The sequence below is a fragment of the Lagopus muta genome, chromosome 18 (genome assembly GCF_023343835.1).
Source record: "Lagopus muta isolate bLagMut1 chromosome 18, bLagMut1 primary, whole genome shotgun sequence".
NCBI classification, from domain to species: Eukaryota; Metazoa; Chordata; class Aves; order Galliformes; family Phasianidae; genus Lagopus; species Lagopus muta.
The window spans coordinates 8,500,450-8,522,504 of record NC_064450.1 but is presented as its reverse complement, the minus strand read 5'-3'; the positions used below and the strand labels follow the sequence as shown (position 1 = coordinate 8,522,504).

General features: G+C 43.7%; 1 protein-coding gene across 15 annotated transcripts in view; it reads right to left on the bottom strand.

Annotated features, from left to right (window-relative positions):
- The window catches only part of UTP6 (UTP6 small subunit processome component), a 144,354-nt gene that overhangs the window by 70,842 nt on the left and 51,457 nt on the right, over positions 1-22,055 (bottom strand). Inside the window, exon 21 of one of the 15 annotated variants that reach the window (XM_048964705.1) lies at positions 13,724-13,844. The exons of the other annotated variants lie outside the window; for them this stretch is intronic. The gene's annotated coding sequence lies outside the window, so the exon portion shown is untranslated. The remainder of the gene's footprint in view (positions 1-13,723; positions 13,845-22,055) is intronic. 15 annotated transcript variants of the gene reach the window in all.

Sequence of the window (22,055 nt, the reverse complement as noted above, 5' to 3'; positions counted from 1 at the left end):
GAAGGCACTGGTGAAAGCCTGGGTAAACAACGTGGTTCTGAGGCAAATTAAATCTACAGTTCATTTTCAGGTCAGCCATGAAGACAGTTGCAGATAGAGAGTAGAGAGGTAAGAATTTGCCTCCTTTGCTTTTAAGAAAAAAGCCAGAGCAAAATCATATAATGATTCAGATGGTGACACAAGCAAAAGGTCCAGGAGGTAATTTTCCTAGAAGCGAGCTAACTTTAGATCTATGTTTTAGGGTATAAATGCAACTGCCGTAAGGACATAATTGAGCTCCCTCCATCCAGAGGCTGCCGCAGGATGCAGCCATCACTGCACTGCACTCCCTGCCCCGCCGTCGTTCCCCGCCAGGCCCTCACAGCACAGGCTCTCCCTAACACTGACTGAGGCTCGGGACTATTGTAACCAAAAATTAAAATATGTTCCCATTAAAAAATGAGGATGATAGCAATTAATTCCACATTTTCGTGAATAAATATCATGTGTCTGATGCCAGAGCAATTTGGCTTGTTCACAGAAGCTAACGGTGACACACAAATCCATTTTCCCTGTTGCTCAATAGACCATCTCATGCTGCAGACCAGATTTTGCACTGGAAAAGGCTTCTTTTGTTTCTGTTTTTCACTTTCCTTGCCATCCACCTTCCTCTCAACCTATGGGTTACATCATTCATTCACAGCAACTGAAGTCAAGGTTGTCTTGGGACAGCTTGGCTGTTCAGCAGCCACTGACCCAGGTGACTTTACGTCCAGAAGCTGCCCACTGTTTCCCAGAAGTGACGTTGCTTGACTGGAGCCAATGACCTGGATCTGTTCCCTCTCCTGGAGCCAGTCCCAGCAGCAGAGATGTGCCAGGAGCATCCCTGCCAGCATGACCAGCCTGCTTGTCCTGTGCATGATGAGGAAAGAGCCCTCTTCCAGCATGTGTGGTCCTCAGCTACTGAGCCACAAGGACAGACCAACAGCTGAATAAACAGGCAAAGCCATGCAGAAGAAAAGCTAATATGCTCCTGCCTCTTCTCAACTGTATTATTGGACTCCAATGATTCCATCATATCAAAAATCACTGGCATTTTAGAAGTGTAAAAGGAAAAGCTGTATGGATTCTATTTTGAAGTTTTACAGATGCTTGCTGGCCTAACATAGGAGGAGTATCATTATTTTATTGACCAAACCTTTTTTTTTTGTTTTCATATGGAAAATCTCAGTGGCACTTCACTCCGTTTGTCTTTTTTTCTTCTTTAGTCATATGATAATGTACACTTATAACCAGTGAATCATCCCCCCCCAAAAGTCATAAAGAGAAAAATAGCTCATATGTGTGCCTCAGCGGCCAATGAATCATTGACGACAGGTATAATGGGAATAATTATATACTGTTGAGAAACTTTACTCAAAGCCCAGCTCAGAAGGCTAGTTTCAAAACTTCTGAGTTATGCAGTTGGATCCAAGGTTGAGTGTGCCAGGTTAGGAAACGGCCAGGAGAATTTCAGATTTGTGTTACTGCAAGGAAACATCCTCTCCAAGCGTCTGTTATGTGTTGACAAATTGTTTATACTTAATGAAGCAATAATAATGAATAGTCTAAATAGACATTGATTTCTATGTTTTTAATTCACTTTTAGTGGGAAAAATATCCTGGCAACAGAAATAAAAATGTCAAACTTTGAATGCCAGCCACAGTTATAACTGTGCTATTTTAAGCAGTAGTATGTATTATTGGGTGTAACTTATATTTTTAGGGTCTCATCCTGGAAGTTTCTACTCTGAAGAGCTGCAGACTTCCAAAGCAAGTTTCTGAGGGCACGCATATGAATGTGAATTTGTAACAGACAGCGTCCTGACAAGGAGAGGTTCCAGCCTCAGTGGCACTTCGCACCTCCTAGAAATATTGTTCAAAATATGAACAATTGAGAGGCAAGTGCTCCAGAATGCAAATATAAACCCTTCCTAACCCAGCTCAAAGAAACACAGAAACAAGAAGGCATGGCTACTGCATTGAGTCGAGCTACAAAAGGCGGCTCTCATAACACGGTACAGCGACACGGCGTGTTTTGAACAGTGTATCTTATAGCCACCAGCTTTTGCCCATCATTAATCAACATGGAGCCAGGTCCCACAGCCACACCTTGCAGACCAGGCCAGGGATACTTTGTTCTCACATCTGCAGAAGCCTACTAGAGAGAAAAGATGCAGTGTGCCCTCTCACAGACATCATACCTGTGTCCACTCCTCCCAGCCCACAACATGAATTTTTTAAAGTGCAGAATTCCTCAAACAGGGCAAACTAACATTATAGCTAAGGGATAAATCACATCAGCTGAGTGCAGCATGAGCCCAGCCATCTGCCAATGGCAAACTGAAGTCTGCAAGTGCTAAATATGCTGTCCCCCCCAGTAGTGCAAGGCGATGGTGATTAGCACCATGCTGCTTCAGACACACTATGGAGCTGTACAAACTCCAGCACCCAAGGCAGTGAAACGAGAAAGGTCCTTACTTGGGAGGGGAGGGTAGTGACACCAACTCCTCCAGTGGAGAGAAACAGGCACCTTCTGAGACCAATTAATCCCAGATGGCTGTTTTAGGACAAGCTGAAATCACCCTCTGAAGGTTTTCATTTCTCCTCATCAACTGCAAGAGGAGTATGGCTCCAGCTCTGACCAGTTCAAATGTAAATATCTGATTTCTGCACGCCCTGAATTTGTGCAAAAATATCTCATCCTTAGTTGGGAAAGTAGTTGAAAAGAGATGAGTAGCTGCTGTTACATTTCTGGGAAATGTGAGATATTATATGACCTGTTAATTTATTCCAGAGTTTCCCTTTATGCTTTAACAATAGTGTTCAGTATTCAATTCAAGTCATAATACTTAATGGCTTGTGGTCAGCTAAGCTTATCCTCCATTTCTGTGCCAGCTTAAAAAATAAACAAAACTGCATCTACTGAATGGCACAATTAGTGGGATTTACCCTGCCCCTGCTACCCCAAAACCCACATTAGAACATAAAAATACTGTTTCTGCTCAATTTGCAGAAGATGGGAGGAGTCTTACATCCTCCTATGGAAGACCATGAGAACTGAACAGTTCACTCAAATCAGAACATCAGTCTTTAGGGGAAACAAACACTGGGGATAGCTTCAAATTAAAGCTACTTTCACTTCAAAAACATCTGGTGGCCTCAGAGTAGACTGGAAACGAAACATGTTAGGGGCTGCACATTTACTTAGGACTTGTTTCCACCAGTGAGTTGACTCGGCTGATAATCAGAGGGCTGTCCTCACCCCAAGTTCCATTCACACAGCAAAGCGTGGAGTAAGGGTGCTTTTAACAAGGTCTGTTACCCTACACATAAGCAAACAACATAACATCATCATATATGAACCACCCCTCTGTCACCTCAAGTCAGCAGCTCACTTGAAAAGAGCAAACTCCCCTGCAGTTAATTCCGTGCTGCAGATAATCACCCCAGCAAGAGATAATCCTTGTCCTGAAGAATCTACAACCAAAACCACCATGCAAAGCAGGGCAGAAAGCACAAAGGCAGAAGGAGGCACAGCAACTCTTACACAAGCTCATCAGTGGTGCAGCTGGGAACACAGTATTTAATACTCAGCTGCCCTACTATGGTGCAAAAGAAGTGCCAACTTGCCAAAGACACTCCACATCTCAGGCAATGGGAACAAAACCAGCTCCTTCAGCTTGGAGATCATTTTCTCTCTCAAAGTCACCAGATCTTAAGCAAAGAAGGATCACAAAATTGTTTGAAAGTCAGTACCAGGGTTTGCTCTTAACTCCTGTTACTTCTGATCCCCTCAGGTTTCCTGCAGCCCTCTTCTCCAAGCTTCAGTAGCACAGAAACCCACCCGATACACTGCTGTATCCACTGCTAACTGCAGTCAGCCCCTAGAGCTGCAGTCTGAATACCAGCGAGCATCATGCAATGAGACAGGACGTTTTATCCTACCTTACACAGAACTTCAAGTGGTTTCTTAAATTTATCTTAATAAAAGCACAGAATCAAACCACGAGGCTCTTTCTAAAAATTCAAGCTATTTCCCAATCTAAAACCAACCATGTTTCTACTACTGAGAATGCAGATGGCTGATCTGAGAGCACATGTGAGGAAGGGAGGGAATATCTTACAAAATATTTCTGATGAACTTTCCTGTACTACACGGCGCAGATTTCCCACAAACCTGGACTTTTCCAATTGCACACTTTTCTCTTCCCTCCTGTGATAAGCAGAATCTAACTTCTGAGCCTTTTGTTCTCTGTCTTCAACACCTACAGTTCCCACAGCTACATCACTGTAATCTACAGATTCATACCTGATAACGCTGAAGTTATTCTGTAGCATCTTCTGAAGTGATATTTCCAAACTGTGAAGCAAATGCACATTAATCTGCAGATCAAAGCTTCCATTTTCACTACATTAAAACTGACCTGGTCAACGTTATGCAACACAGATTCAGCAGAACCTTTGGAGCCAGCTTTATCAAGATCACCTGGTGAATATCTCCATTTAACAGAGAAGGCTCTGAGAAGCCCCAGTGACTCCTGACAACCTACCTATCAGCACTGCTGCCTTGCTATGAGGACTGGGAGACAGGCAGTGGCTCTCTCCAATCATGGAAGATGACGAAGGGCACATCGTAAGCAGCCGACCCCAGACACCTGCTGCTGTGAGCACAGCTGCTGGCCAAATACAAGATTGAACACAGCTGCTTCACAACACTTTTCTCTAAAATGGAAGAGAGGGAAAGGGCAAGAGTGCTAAGGGGGACATTAGTAAATTCTGAATCCTGCTTGCTCACTATGTTGTTGCTTTTTCTTTTAGCCAAATACAGGGTGCTCCACTTGCTGTTTTGTTTTAGATCTCAATAGTGGAAAGTGCTACTCATTTTGGCTAAGCCTCCAAGTTGTGCCACTGCAAAAATTCTTCAGTAACTTGCCTCTGGTATTTTCTATTCTGAACACAAACCAACCAGCCTACTGCATAGCGAGGACTTGATTCAAAGGCAATGGAGGCTGGCGGCTTTTCACTGGGGCTTGGATGCAGCAGGAGATGCATGCAAGCACATGGCAGGCTTCCATTGCACCAACACTGCCATCCCAGGAACTGTAGAAACTGCTGGGCTGGGCACACAGTGAGCACAGGGAAGATTCAGGGCAGAATGAAAAGCATTGGAGCCAAATGATTCATGCTGAAACCTTGGTCCTGTGCAGGACTGAAACAGAGCCTCAGCTTTCCACTGACCAGTGTGCAGCTGCAGGGCAGGCAAACCTTCATGCCTCAGTTTCCAAATCTGTCAAGGTGAGATTACAAACATTTCCCTTGCTTCAGATGGGCTTGTTGAGACTTGGAGGCTTGTGGTGCAAGATCAAAGGATCAGAATAACATTATATGTCCAATACAGGCCCATGCGCTATTTGCAATGTCTGGAGGCGTGACGACTGCTTAGCTTGCAAAGGAAAGCATAAGGTCTGTACATGGCAATTACGTGGGCTTGAACTTGAACTTGTCCTCTATGAGATGGTCGGTCAAACTGTTATCTCCCAATAAGCACCTAGCTCATAGAAGTGGTAAGATTTGCTCTAACGTTACACCAGAAGGGAAGATATTGAGCTGATTCCTGTCTGTGAAAGCAGCCTTTTCTTAAGTTTATGAGTTCTCTCTCAACCATTTGTCCCACACAAACTCTGTTCTTTCTTTTTATGGCCCTTCAGTTTGTTGTGAAACAGAATACGGATCTTAGCATTCACATTACTGCTTCAGTTTATGGCACCCAAAGAGGTCTCACATTTCTGAAGTAATGGCTCTTACTCTTGTCACAGTAAGCCAAGGTCCTTCTTGCAGCAGCCACATACACTGAAGAAAATTAATGTATCCCAGGAAAGCAAAAAGATGAGATCACCGTTTCAAAATGAGTCTGCTTTTATAAACAAATACAGACAAATACATATGGTGTGGATCTCTTGTTCCAGCTATCAGGAAAGGTCACCAAAGTTAGCTTGTCTGGGGATCTCTCCAGAGTGAAAAGTTTTCTGTTTCTGTAGCTGATGGAATCAGTTCTGCCACCCTCAACACCAGCACAGCGCAAGGGCTCTGTCTCCCCGAGCTGCTGTCTCACAAGTGTTCACACTGATCATCCAAATGAACGGAGAATGGAACACAGGGAGCCCTGTGCATCCCTTCCACCACGCTGCCACTAAGATGCAACTCTACCATGGAATGAGTCAGGCCATCACCTCTAACCAGACCACGTCCTTACTCCCACCCATCAAAGAAAACAAGCTGTGCTTGGTTTCCTTTGCAGAAGTATCGTTTTGATCTTGGAAAATAACCTCTACTCAAAAGAAGTCCACAGAAGCACACTAAAAATTACACCATGCTCACACACCACCCCAAATAAAGGTCTTTACCACACACCCAAGAGCTTATTATGGCTATCTGGAAGCATACTGACAAGTCAAGGAGAAAAGGAACATGCTTGTCTTCCTGCCAAGTCTTTTAAGGAAGACAGAAATAAATGGACAATAGGACACCATTGCACAATAATATTATAGTAATATAGTGAGCATAAATGAAAAAGAAAATACACTAATAAAAGTCTACAAAGCTGTATGCTGAGATAAGGGACAAAAAGGATATTGGAGAGTGCAACGAGTTGGAATGTAACACTTTCCATCTGTGTGGTGAGAATGTTTCTCACCCTAATATTCACTGAGAAACTGCTGTTCTCATATCCCAGAGAAACTGAAGCAAAGGAAGTTTCCACAACTTGCAGAACATCCTCTCAGACCCAGGAAGCAGCCTGTGGGGCTCCTCACTGACTGCACTGTCAGCAGCAAGAGGGACCCTCCCAGCATACAGCAAAGCTGAGCAGAAACCAGGGCCACCACTGTTTGCTGTGCTCATGATTCACAAGGCAAAGTCCTGCAGATACCTGTTTTAGCACAGAGGTTGACTCTTTCTGATAAAAAAGTTTAGAGTACAGTACAGCAAGCCCACACATCTTACAGATCCCAGAGTCTCATCTGGAATGAATCAGTATCAATTCAGGCTTTATTTAAACATATTGTTTAAATACAGTTTATCCCTCTTGATGCTGGGTTGAGAAGTTCAGTCTTTTAAGTATTCTCTTTCTTACACTGAAATTTTCTTCCATTTAGGAACAACTTGGAAACACATGAACACGGAATTAAACGCTCAGATATCTTAATCCTATTATCAATAATCTGTAATGCTTTTCACAGGCCGTTAGACTGACATGTCTGTGTGAGACTGCACATATCATACCAGAGCAGTACAGTTCTGGCTGGGAGTAACTGCAATGGGGACCATATGAGCCTACAGCCACATGCACGACGTACACAGCTTCAGTATCTGGAAAGGAAGCTCCCAGGCCAAGAGACTTTAAAGCAAAACATACAGCATAGCGGCTATAATATCGTTTCATTTATAGCATTACCTTTCTCTGCATCAAACAGTATTTTCCTAGGGACTCAGAATTCAGTTTAAGTTTGTCCTCAAATGTTTTTTTGCTGTTTCTCCCCCAGATCATCTCCCGTTGTTCCCTATATTAATTCCCTCTTGGTGAAATACCTAGTATGGTCAAATGAGGGACGGATGGCAAACTTTCCAAGTTTGAGCATGAACTTGTCCAGGAGTAAACCTTTTAAGGACACTTTAAAGAGACAGAAGCTTAAATCCCATTTTCAACAGGAATCAAGGACCAGACTGTAAGGCTAAGCTGGCATCTAAAGATTTAGAGCAGTTCCTATTTTTATCCTGAATGGCTATATACCCTTAAAAAAAAAAATATCAGGCTGCTACAAACCAAAGGCAGTGTTTACACAGACTAAGGAAGGAGAGTACAGACAGCTCAGAACAGCCGAGCCGTCCAATCCCCTCCACAAACTGAAGGAGAGAACCAGGTGGGAATACAGAGCTGGGCCCTGAATCCACTGAGCTGTTCTAGCAGGGCTTCAGCAGCCCAGGGAACCACTGGTGCCACAGCTCTGCTCGAGCTGCTTTGCTGCTCTGACTCCAGAGTCCTTCTGAAACGGTCTGCCAAAATCTCACCCACACCTGCCAGCCCCTTTCTCTCCTTAGGGCAACTAAGGGTCACATCATTAATAAAAGATATTCAATAAACAGCTAATAAGGATTATTAACATTGACAGGAGAGCTGTACCTTGCAGAACTTCACGACCAACAGGTGCTCCCCATCCCACGTGCCCCAGCTGTGAGCACTCAGCAGCAATCTCCAAACCCTCATCAGTCAGTAACGTTTACCAAACTGCTTTTTGAATTCTGATGAACAAAACTTACTTTTTAAAGAAATGACTGAGCAAACTGGGAGTGCTACCCGTTTCAGCAGCGCAACGGACCCCAGAGGGGAAGTATTACCATTGACAGTATTCCCCATGAGAGCATATTCTGTCCTACCAGGGTGGGAGATATTTTTGTCTTCTACAGAAGGCAGCACAGGGCAGAGCAGGCGCTGCTGCGCACACATGGGCACTCAGACCATCCCCTGCTTCCTTGAGTGAGTTCCTTGGTGCACTGATGCCACAAGATGCCCAGCCTGAGGCAAAAAACCCTCTCATCCAATGCAGTTACCCAGAGAATATGAGTTCAAGATCTGTCCCCACAGCTCTGGGTCAGCAGACCATGCCCTTCAGTTTGTCCCCATTCAGCAAAGCAAGGCCATGCCTCAAATGAACCATGTGCTGAAGTGTCTTCCTGGCTGACTCTAGCCTGAGCTTTGGGAACAACAGAGCACCTTCTGCCATCCTGCAGCACAGAGACGAGTAACTCCACTGATTTTCACACTTTCCCAGTTGGGTAAGCATTGGCAAAATCCAGCTCAAGAGTACCACCTAGCCTTCCTACAGCATTCTACAAACACTAACCACTGATCCTGACATCACCAAATTAGGCAGCTATCAACTCTTGTACCTGTCCTATAAAACACAGATTTAAAAGACTGATGATGAACTCTACTGTGGTGGTAAGGACAGCAAAACGACAGACCTTTGTGCAGACCTTGTGAGCAAAACAATGTAACAGCAAACAGCAGTATTTTATGACAGATTAGCCTAGGAAATGGAGGATGTGAACCCACTAGAGGACATGGCTCACGGTCAGTACCTACAGCCAGTCTTCCTACACAGCCAGTCAGTGGGAAGTACGAGATGTGGTGTGGTGCAGTAGCTGCAGCTTGCTGCTCAGGGATGAACCAGCCTGAGCCTGGAAGCAGCTCAGTTACCCTCCTAGCAGCATGGCTGCGAAGCCAGGGCAGCCAGACAGCTTGTGGGCATGTCTGGAGGCCACGCAGGGCTGCTTCATGCCCAGGGCACTGACTGGCTCAGACCTCCGATCGCTCAGGAAACCTATCCAACACACAGTGTAAACATACCCAGTTATCCAAGCTGGAAGCACGCCCGACCACTGGCATGAAATCTCCTTTACTTGGGGAGAAAGGAAAAAAAAAAAAAAAAAGAAAAAAAAAAAAAGATGATCTGAGCAAGCAAGAAGGGACACGTTGCAAGGGCAACGCAGGAGATTTGCGTTTGTTCTTAGCTCCACCCAACCCTGGTGATGATAATCCTTTGTTTGCCTTTTTTCTCTATTTAGATTGTGAGTTCTTTAAGATAGAGACAGTCTCTTGGCATTTGTTTATGTAGAGTTTATATATCAGTCCCCAGGATTACTACAATGATTAGAATAATCTTTAATGACCACAAATCATTGCAACCCATGTTTTATGAATCCTTTGAGCACATGCATGTCAAATAGGTGTACAAAACGAGGCTCTGAGCAAATTACAAGATCTAAGATAAACACTACTTTCTTCACAACAATTTCACAACAATTTCTGTCCATTACATCCCTCCATTTTGACTTGACAGTGCCACAACCTACTCGCTAGAGCTACAGAAACAGCAGTTGAGCCCTAATGTGCCTGAGAACTCAGCGCCTTTCTTCCAGCAGGCCCTGCAGTCGATGGAAAGGTACTTTTCTATTTCATCAAGAGAGACCAACAAAGACTGGGAGAAACTCAACACTTCAAAGCGACTAAGACAGAATCCTCTGGAAACTGGAAGCTTTAAAACAGAAGGAAGGTCCAAAACAGGGTTACTGACTCTAAATGCATACATGGGCACACGCAGGAGGAAAACAAGAAAGATGCCAAGAGTGGGAAGGGTTCACTGATCAGCATCTGTTAAACTCAGACAGGCATCTTGACTTTGCTTTTCATTTCTGAGCAGCAGTATCAAGAATGGGGGAGAAGAGGAAACAAGCAGCATGACAGTCATGGCCCAGGCAAACCCAGGTCCCTGCAGAAGCCTCACTGCCAGCCTTGTTTCCCCAGGATCGAGTGGCTTTTTCCAACAGCTGACCACAGCTCCTCCAACTTTATTCATCTGCTACAGACGATGTTAGCACAGCTCTGCAGCTAAAACGTATCAATAACTGTATTCTGTAGTGACAAGTCTTTCAAACCAACAAAACCCCTGGTCAGATAAATTTGCATCCTGCATATTGTCCAGGATAAGTGGCATCATGAACACTATAAACCCAAAGCTTAAGCGAAGATGGGGCTTTGCTCTGCAGCCATGAACTCCCTTCAGTGACCGTCCCCTGGCAATGAGTGTCAAATCCTTCAGCACATCCATCCCACAGCTGCTCATCCGAAGGCCAAACAAAGTCACCAGGAAGGTTTCTGTTAACTTATTGCAGGTTTGGGCTTCTCAGCAAAGCAGCTCTCTGCCCCAGTGATTGGTGCTGCCTATTTCAGCTGCTAGCCTTCATTACCCTTCCCCTCACACCACACAGACCTGCGTGCTGCACTGACTCATAGGGAAGCAGCAGCAAATCCAAACAGAGCTGTTCTGAGATTAGCGCAGATGAAATACAGGTTTGCCTGTGTGTGCATTGCGAAGCCAGGATTTGTTTAGAAAAATGGCTCTGGTTTACTTCATATGTCCACCCCTATATGCTCTTCTTCCAATTGAGATAACGAACCTTCTCGAGGAAGCATTGATTGGTCTGTAATACTTGTTCAGTTGTGTAGAATGAAACTCATTTTGGTTGACTGAAGTCAGTCCTATTCAAGTGAAGTGTTTGTTTGCAGTTAAGATCTTACTGGCAGTTAAGATGAATCAAGGTGCTTGGGGCTGTCAAGTTGAAACCTTAATATCGTCAAATTGCTGCCCAGGTTACTTTGAAATATTTATGTAATGTACCTTTCTTTTCTGGCAAATTACCATTAATGGGAAAGGAGCTCAGTATTACCTAATAGAAATAGCCACGTCCCTTTAATGGAAATAATTATTCATTCTAACCTTTTCTTCTTATTTTTTTTCATTGTAGTATCTTAAAAATACCTGCATTCCAGCAAAATGTTTCATGTTAATCTCAGCCCTGATTCCATCTCACTCATTCTTCTCAAAGCTGCTGCCTTGAGGAATCAGGCAAAGCAATAGATAAGCACTGATTTCACTGTTCTAACAACGCTTTTGATGTGAAAATCCTTTTGCTAATGTAGGCTGTTTTTAAACAGGCTAAAACCACTTCAGTTGGAAAGCGTACTATCATGGTATCAATCAAGTCCCATTGAAGCCAAATGGAAAAATTCCAAAAACTGCTCCTCAAATGGGTTAAAAAGTCAACAGCAGATATTTTCATAAGGAATTACTCAATTCTAACCAATTATCATAGTCAGAAAGGTCACAGACTTGCTCTTAGCTATCTAAAATATTCAGTAACATGTTTATCAAAGTTCTTCAAAAATAAATCCAGAAGAACCCATTTGAAAGAAGACTCTGAGTTTTCAGCTAAATAACAACAAAATACTTCCATAATGCAAGGCTTATACAATGTCTCATCCCCTCCTCCAAGGGCAAAGTCTGCTATTGAAAATCATTTAAGGGAACTGCAGGAAACTTGGGAATCTAAATTGTACCAAAGAGGAAGAGAGGTTTGTGACTGTGCCAGGAGGCAGGGCATTCATGGGATCTGGGTTAATTTCCCAATTTTGCTGCAGACTTCCTGCAAGACGCTGGGCAAGCTGCCTGCTCTCTGCTCAGTGCCCACCTGCAATACAGAAACACCAGCACCTCTTGCCTGCCTCTGCCCCCTTTAGATATCTGTTTCTTTGGAGCAGACTCCTGGCTCTGAATTGCCTGTCTAACATGTATCAGCCCAAAGTGATCCCACGGATGTCTCCCAGGCGATTTCTGATTTGCAGGGTTCTTTTGGGTTTGCTGCCATGTGTTGTACTTTCTGCTGTTCTGTTGTTTTCCTGTCAGAACATTGCACTGTGATGTCTGGGGCCTTTTAATTTACTCCAATGCAAAAAAAGAGGAAAAGGTTGCTTGTGAATTACTTGCTGTTGCTGATCTAGGGGAGGTTTCCAGGGATGTTTGTTCCAGCAGGAGAACAAACTCTTTCACTGAGGGACTGCATGAAAGACAGGATGCTCAGCTGTGTGCTAACAAGTTGCAGGGACAAGGCAAGGTCTCAAATATATCAATATGAAAGTTGATATTATTGCCCTCTAGGAGAGCTGAAGAAATGTAAAGACAGCAAACTGAATACAGGTTTTAGGAAAAAAACTGGGAACTGCTCCCCTTACAGGCACGTTGCAAATAACGAGGCAAACAGCCAAGTTCATACATGCTGCACTCTCTTCCTTAAGCGGAGAGCAGTGAATAGGAGGATGATGATATTTTCTTGTGAGAACAAAACAAGCTAACACCAACAAAAAAATGGCACCCCTCCCAGGAACAGCTGCCTGTTTAAAAAAAAACCAAATCCATTAAGGCACTTGGGGAAATGGAATACTCCAGTTCCGTCAATAGCGAACAGGTAAGCAGCAGCAAGATCTAAAAGCTATGCAGGACTCTGCAGCTCTCAGGGTCCAGTACAAGTACTTATCTTCGACATTATTGGTTCCAGATCAATCTCATATGCCCAATATTTGCCTATCTGAATTCGTGCTCTGCACTCTCAGACAGCAGGATGGAGAGACTTTTTCTTTTTTTAAACAGATGTCTAGACAATTATCTTCATGTCAGACAAAGTGATCACACTGGAAATCCAACGAAAAAATTGAATCGAACTGCTACAACTCGAGGTACTGAGGATGCAGACAGCAGCTCCATGCCATGGCAAGGCTCCCAAGGTGGGGTGGGGGGCCCACAGACCCCGAGGAACTCCCCAAGCCATCGCTCAGTTCTCCTCTGAGCCATCCTGAACACACTGAGGTGCCCTATGCAGACTCCCATTACTTATGTGAGTGTGACACCAGGATCAACATCCCCCACTTGGGTCTCGAGTCAGTTCTAAAACAGAATCTGATGGAGGAAGTGTAATTCACATCAATCTGGAGCCACTGAGCGGAAAATAGACATCAAATTGAGCTCCTGTTCCTTCCTCTTTTAAGCACAGTGTGCTAAAAACACAGGTCTTTGAATCATCTTCTGATTCATCACAGCATAATACGATGTATTACATTACCTATCTGGTTACAGAGGTAGGTGACACATGAGCCAAGTTTCAAAAGCAGAGAAACAATCTGGCTACACAAACAGAACAGGTGTGAGCTTGATTCCTCTATTTTCATAGTAACCATATCTCTATAGAAACTTACTGAGAAGAATTCTTTGAATGAAAAATTAAACTACAGCCAAAACAACATAAAACGTACCGTTCTGAAGAAAAATGCGTTGTCATGGATGTTTTGTTTTAGATAAAAACCCGTATCTCAATTAAGGCCTTTCCCACTGTGTCCATGTTGTACATGTGTGCACATCTTATACTTCAGCATTCTGAAAACCACAGAGAAAACGAGAGTGGAAGAAGACAGCAGATACAGATGGGGAATGCATGCCCTCCTCCTTAGAGCCTCCACCCATTCATCCCAAAGTCTCAAGGCAATCTCATTGATAGTGGTGGTCTTAGAGAAACAAAACATTAGTGAACTGAGAGCTTAAATTCTTAAAGAAAGGCTCCTATTGTGTCAATATGAGTGTTTTAAGGCAAAACTGACCACTCAGTTACTGTTGTCACCCAAATTACATTATCTGAAGAAACTCAAGGAATAACACTCCAGAAGCAATTACTTCAGTTTCTATAAAAGTACTGCAAAGCATCAAGTAAGGCAGTATTCATGTCAGACCAGCTGCAACTCCCAAAGCAAACAAGAAATGAGGATTCCTTGTGGACTCTTAACAGTCCCATAACATTTTTCTTGCCTTTTTTGGTTTTCAAATAATATACAACATTTTTTACTGCCAATAAAGTTTACTGGAATTTTCATGGCTAACGGTCACTCGTGGTGGAAGTGGGAGCCAGGGATTAAAGCAGACAGGATGCTATTTTTTCATGCTTCTTCTGGAAGGAATGGCTTCTCTTCCAGCAGGGGAAGGAGCTGTGGCTGCACGGTGCCATGCAACAGGTAGGGCCTGGCTGTGCAGGGGAGAAGCTGGAGGGAGGGATTGGGTTTGGGTTCTATTCACCACTGCATCCATTCTTTTAACACAAAAACATGAAGAAAAAAAAAGGGGGGGAGGGGAGGGGAGGCACATATCATTTATTCCCTATCAGAAAAGCTCAAAAAGGAGATGAGTAGCAGATTAGCTTCCATGTCAAGCCAACCTGAGTCAAATTGAGCCAGCAAAGGAATTGCTGACAGCACAGGGGCAGCAAAGGCTCAGCTCCATGCTGTGCATCACGGGGTGCACAGGACAGCAGTGGCGCTGCTGCTGGGCACACAGGTGCTGTGCTTGGCAGGGTGTCAACTCTTTATTTGTTCAAAAACAAAAAGTGAAAAATGCTGGTGTTGGAAACGATCCTGCTTGGAAGTGTCTAAGCAGTGATGCCATCACACCTGTGGTCCCCTGCAGCTTTGGCATTATTCTTTCCTTTTCTTTGCCATGCATTTGCTAAACCTCCTAAGTCCTCTGTTAGCCGCAACCATTACTAATGCCTCAAACAACAGAATCCTGCTTATGGCATTGCCTCTGCACCAGCAACAACGAAGACGACAAAAATCATCCAGCATCTCAGGAGTATTAAGCCATCAGGTGTTTAAAGAATCTGCAATCTAAAGATAGGAAATTCAAAACATGCAAGAATAACGCACAAACCAAGAAATCATGACAGCGGGGCATCAAAGCAAGAAGCCATAACTCGTTCCCATCGTGTAACCAGCTGGGGGACACGGCCACTGGGTGCTGCTGGGTGCTCAGGGCAAAGGCTTTGCCTGTCTGTGCCTCAGTTTCCTTCATGGAGCAGCAGTTAGCGCTGGCCATGTGGGCAGCTGCAGGGAGTGTCTGGAGCCAGGCAAGAGCTGGGGTAGGAAATAGGTGGAATTCCTGAGCCCGCTGGAAAGGCTGGCAGCAGCAATCCCACAGCCGGCGCAGAAGCAGGCCTGTTGCTTTGTTTACCTCAAGCTTTATTTTTTAAAGCGCCGTGACAGCTCTGAGACTCGCTCTGTCTCAGACTAATCTATTTTCCCCTCATCACCTTGCAGCGAGCCGCCTGCCAGCTTCCTGTCCAGACCGGGGGTCAGCAGCTCCCTGAAGGACGTCCCCGGCTGCTGAGCTGCAGTGGCCATAGGAGAGCAGCAGGAGCAGCACAGCCCTGCTCCGCCAGCCTGGGTGCACAGGAGCTCCTTGACCTCAGGCCTGGCACACAGCAGGCTCCCAAAGTCAGAATGCGTGACTCTGAAAGGTTCCACCCCGGCCAGAGCGAGGCAGCAAAGCTTCCAGAAGCCAAAGCAGCTGCAGTGAAAAACACTGTTTTCCACCACTTCAGCTTTGTGGAGGTTCATAGCAGGTGATTCCCATTTAATCACAGTTCTGTACTTCGTAAACTCTAAGGCTGAACAAGGAAAATGCTATTACGCACCAAGGATTCATGAGCCTTGTGTTAGGCTGGATATATCTCACGAGCATTTTACCAGTATTTCTAACACTAACCATTTAAATGCATCTTAAAATCAAAAACTGGTGTTTTCTCAATGTCTCAGTCATGTTTCCAAGCTCCTCCTGAACACACACAGACAAAAAACTTGTTGCTTAAGACTCAGCTTTTATATTAAAACCCAGCATCTTAATTCTAGCTGCTGAGACTTCCCAAATAGCACTAGTTAGCACAGCACCCATGATAAGATCCTAAGAATTGATGCTATAGCTTTAGTAGACTAAACAATAATGAAATCAATCATTACTATACCTATAACTATACGTGAGGCTATAGATACCTCACATGAAAAAAACTGCTCACAAATGGGAATCCTTAAGTTTTGTATTTTGTTTGTTCTCTGTTTTGTCTGTAAACTTGTTTGGGCCAAACCTTTCACAGTGTAAAATGAAAAGGGAAAAAAAAAAAACAAAACAGTGATATAAAAAACCAGGGCTGGCAGCTCATGGCATCGCCATCGTGCTCTGTTATAGCAGCCCAGGAAGGATCAGAGCACAGAGGAGAAAGTCAGTCACGTTTAGAAGACAGCAAACCCTACGAATGAAGTAATGAACACACCAGGTGCTCCCTGTTCTCTCAGCCCCTGAAATAAGAGGATCCCTACCAGTGACACCTCATCTGGCTCCTCTCAAAGCCTGGATTTCAGCTGGGAGAATTCAGAGCATTTCCATCCCTCTCCAAAATCCATCTGTGTTTATTATTTTTTTTGCCTGCAAGGCTGACAACGAGCAACCCTGTTCACATATTTTCTAAAAGAGCACAGTTTGTTCATCTGTCAGCCGTAGGTGCCAATGCTTACTATGTGCGGGGTGACAGAAAAATAAATGGACTTACCAGGCTGTACGATGATCCTTTTCCCACCCCCACGCACCCCCAGCACAGAGCTGTGCCCCTGCTCTGCATGCTTTGATGCTCAGAGGGCATGTTTTTAGTGGGATTTTTCTCCAGGACTTGACAATTTATCATCCCAAAGGAAAAATGATTTCATGAGGATAGGCCCTTTCTAAATGACTGAACCAGCTTCTGCCACTTCAACCACTTTCTCACACAGAAGCAACAGAAGAATTTCATCAGATTTAAGGCCAGCAACAATTTTTCTTCCCAGCTTAGGAACTGGCCTGAAGGGAGGAGAAAGTGCCTGCCATGTACTTATGGAACAGCTCAGTTCCATTTAATTCTTAAACCCAGAGTTGGACAGAAGTGGTGTTTTTTCCTCAAATGAATTTTTACACATAAAATATGAAGAACCCCCAAAATGAAAATTAATGTCAGAAACCAAAGTGTAAAAAAAATCAGTTAAAAACTGTAAAATTTGAATTTTTTGGCTAAAACACTTCAAGTTTTGTGTTTGCTGCTGAAAACCAAATGCCAAGGAAAATAGACAAACTGGAATGTTTCTGTTTAGTTCAAAACTTAACTTTCTCCCTGAGAGCCTTTGCATTCTGCACACAGGATATTCAAATACAAATGCTGCTCAAACTGATTTGCTTCATCTCCTATCACTGAACGACTGAACATCAAAGTGCTCCCAGATTAATGATAAGGGCATCAGAGTTGCACGCAGCCCTGAGCTCAAAGCAAGGCATGGGCCAAGTGACCTGGGGACACTCACTGGGCAGTGGCAGCCTGGCACTGGCAGCACCCAAGGCCTGAATGCTGAGGTTTAGCTCAGCAAAACCAAGAGGGTCCAAGGCAGAACTGGGCAGAAAGCAGCAGGCTCTAACCAGCAAGAATGACTTTGCTCCCTGTACATAGGAAACCATTTATCTTAAGCCTGTCTGTATGATAATCGTATCAAAAAGCACCAGACTTATGGTCCTGAGCAAGTCCATGCTGTTGGCAGGCTTCTGCAGACTTGGTGCTTGGCTGGCTTTTGGCACAGCAACCTGGATCAATGGGAGTACAAACAGCACCCTGTGCCATGCTGTCTGCAAAATTATTTGCTAATCCAGGTGCACGCAAATGAAAACTCCTGATAGCAGGAAAAGGGAAAGCAAGAACTAGAACATGAGATCATCCCTCAATAAAAGCAACTAAAACACCTCAGATAAGTAAAACTGCTCTGTCTGGCTAAAATGGCAGAGATTCAATTTTCTTTGACAGAGGGGGCTGATGCACACGAAGGGCTGAAACAGCTCCCAGGTATGGCTCAGATCACAGCAGCATGAATAACTGAGCCTACTCCAGCCCATGCTTACCCACCTAAAGGTTTGCTTTGCACACTGCCCCCCACACTGGGGCTCCCACACTTTGTGTTGCATAGGGCCAGCCATCCTGTGGCAGGGAGGGATTTCTGGGAGCTCTTTCCCAAACATTTGCTGCATGGATGTTCAGCTAAAGGAGGATTAAACCTGTCAGAGACTCAAGTTTTCCATACTCAAGACACATCCTGCTAGATTAAACTAAAGTTAGGTATTTGTTCTCCCTTTGTATTAACGTAAAGAACCTCTAGTGTTACCATACAGGTAAACATCAATGAGAGCAAGATAAGGGAGAAACACTCAGCATTTTCAAAAGTTACAAGAGTTAGGGTCCAGGGGGAAGGAAATTCAGCAAGCAAAGTTAAGAAAAATGTCACCAAACTGCCAGCTTAATTAGCTTCAGCATATTATTTACTGTAATTGAACAGCATGGGATGGTTTGGGAGGCTTAGAATCAACCACAGCAGGCACGCAGTGCCTCAGTGAGAAATGGGCAAAATCCCTTACTAGTACACAGCAAACTTGCTGAGAAAGATTTTGTTTGCTGGGAAACAACATCTGGCTGCAGGAGGAATCTGCTGCCCAGTTTTGGCCAGCGGAGGGGACTAGCAAGCCTAAGGCCAACATTCATTCTTGGCTGGGCTTCACACGAGACTGCCATGGCCTCTCTCATCAAATCTCACGGTACTGCACAAAAGGGAACACTATAGAGACAGAGCAAGCCTCACCTTGAAGGGACTTCCATCCTGGTAGGGTGAGATTAGGACATTTTTCAAACATAAGGGGATCAAACCTGGGGCTCCCAGATTGCAGCTGAGCATCTTAACCAGTTAGTCACATCACCGTGTGAGTGCCAGCACTGCCTCTGCCAGCTCTGCAAATCTCTCTATGTTTTCTTCCCCATAAGTACAGCAGCCCAAAACATCCTATGTGAAGCTGAGTGGTAGACGGACTGTTTTGTTGGGCACAGCAGGGATTCTGTTCCTTTTCCCTTAACTTTTTGGTTGCCATGTATGTATACAGGTCATCTGTGAAATATGCGAGTTATGGAGAAAAAAAAACACACAAGTATTCAGCCTAACAAACTGGCACTATTATCTCCATCTTCCCAAATAGCATCAAGATATCTTAAAATGATGAAAATCCTGCTCTTGTAAATGTAAGAACATAAAGCCATCGAACCAAGAGTCTAACCCAAAATTGCCCCCCATCTCCCCACATTCCTACGGAGATTTATGAGGATCAGCTCTAAAGATCACCGCAAGACTAAAACACTTATCTCATCAACTGGCCCCCATTTCCTCAAGTCATCCAGAAATGCTAAGCTCAAGCAATTTGTCATCTCGGCAGTCATTTGAAAAATATGTACAGAGAACCATTATATTAAGACCAAGATTAAAATGGCTGAAAACTTCCACTGCCAGCATCTTCTGGTGGGGGAGAGAAATATCACTGAAAAGAAAGACCACAACTCTGCTGGAGTCAATCTATATCTACAGATTCGCACCATCTGAGGATCCTGGCCTCAGAGTTGTCTCAGAAAAAGTCAATGAACAAACCAGAGAAGCTATGTGTCAGTTTCCTAATAAGAGTGCCTTGTCTCACATTTCTGCTGATTTCTTTCATACCTTCAACGTTGTTACAGCAGCTCATAAAGAGAAAATAAAGATTAGACAAGCCTTTGCCCTTGAGACCATCCCTGACCTCTGGTTTGCCATTTACATTTATTACAGAAGAGCCCGAAATGTTTCTGAGGCATGGAAAGGCATCTGATGGCTACAGAGGGTTTTGCACCAATAATGTTCTGCTCTCCGAGTTTCCTCAGACAGAACTTTGCAAGGATATTGAAACTCCCTCAGTCACAGGCAATAAACACAACTGTGCCAGAGGCAGGAGGAGGGAGCAGAGGGGGATGCTTCCTTGCACACCACCGTTCTCTTATCCATCTGGAATTAGGAAGGCACGTCTGGAAAGAAAAAGCCAGCAGCTTTGGATCAATCAGCCAATTCCTCTGCTATGACATATTCATCGTATGCATGCGTGTGAGAAAACAAGCAAACTCACTTGACTGTATTCAGCCATTTAAAGTAGAATAAGTTAAAAGACTGAGCACAGTAGTAGCAAACCTACTTTAACAGATCTGCAAGCCAACAGTATCTCTGCTAAGCCCTTCCCTGCAAGAAGTGAAGCAGACTGGAGTTCAGCATCAGATCTGAAAGCATTCCCATCTGGTAAAATCTGACCCCAGATCAATGCTTCCCTGCAGGCAGCACAGAGCATCCTCCCCTGCCTCCATTCTTTATAGCTTCAGTTTTTCTTTATTAAGCCAGATAGGATTTGTCCATGACTCTGCAGAATAGCTAAGCTATAGCTTCCTTTTTATCCGCCACTCATGAACTGCCCATTGCTACCACATGCTGCACTACAGCCTAGAGGAGAAAGGCAAACTGTTTCTAATGAGTGCTCACATATTCATTTCAATTCAATTTAAAGTGAGCTTCATTATGACCTTGTTAGCACTCCCTCTCCTGTTTACTTTCCATTAACATTCAGGCTGTCAAACTTTATTAACACAAATGACCATAGAAAGTTGGAGCTGCTTGAATTCTCACTGTTTGAAAGATATTTAGTAGGTGAAATTCAATCTGTCCATCCAGCTCAGGGAGCTCTCTGCCACGCACCAGCCTGCTGCTAACTTGCACATTTTCCAAGCACCCATAACCAAAATATGATGACAAGAAAGAGTCAGTCTGAGTTAGGGAAGATAAACGACACACTCCCACATGGCCAGCCACAGGTACATTAATTTTGGATATCTTAATATCACACACTGAAGAAAATGCATATGGGAAGGAACGATTTGTATTTGCTGTTGTTGTTTTTTATTATAAAATAGATATACTAGAGAAAAAAACCCAAGTACACCATACAAAAAGATTAAAAAAAAAAAAACAGGAAAAAAAAGTCAAATAAATTGTGTGATTCATGGAACTCAGCAAACCACACAAGTATTTTGTATGCAGCCCATAGCAGCACCTCTGTCTCAGGAGAAGATGACTTCTTTACTGAACTCACCCTTCCCTGTAGTCTCAGTTAGATTTCTTGTCCCCAGAAGAATATTATAACATATGGTTGACTTTTTCACATAATACCTAGTTCACAATCTTACACAAAAACTTCCACAGTATATGTCATTTTGACACGGGTTTAAACATGATAAACAATGTAATACAATCTCCAGCTGTTTGAGCAGTTCTGCTCATAAAGTGCCTCGCTGCATTGTCATCACGTTCCTACACCGAGCCTTTGTTCTTTTATTCCCTACATTGTTTCCACTTCCACTCGGAGACAGTTGGAAAGAAAAATGCATAAGAGCAATGTTAAAAACAGCACCTCTTTAGATCTCAGTGCAAATGAGGGCCTCCGCTTCTTTTTCAGGGATGGACAAAAATACAGTCGTTGTCTTGTGGTTGTTATGGGAGAAAGCATATGAAAAGAAAATCAAGGAAAATCTGAATCTTTCTAATTTTCTAAATCTAAAAAATCTAAATCTAAAAAATTCTAAACCTAAATCTAAATCTAATCTAAATTTCTAATCTGTCAGCTCACAATATCCATTTCAGTATTCAGTTCTCTTTTGCTAAAAAGAGAAAAACTTTTAAAGGTAAAAAATTTGCAAGCAAAACATTTTGTCTATTTATGTAGTTGTCACCAAAAAAAAGTTTTGTTTTTCAATTGATTACGATGCCTTTTTTCTCTATTTTTATTTAGGGTGGCCTAAAAGATCACAAGTTCCCCTTTTTTGTACAAGAATAAAAACATCCAACAGCAGCATATGCTGATCAGCAGAGC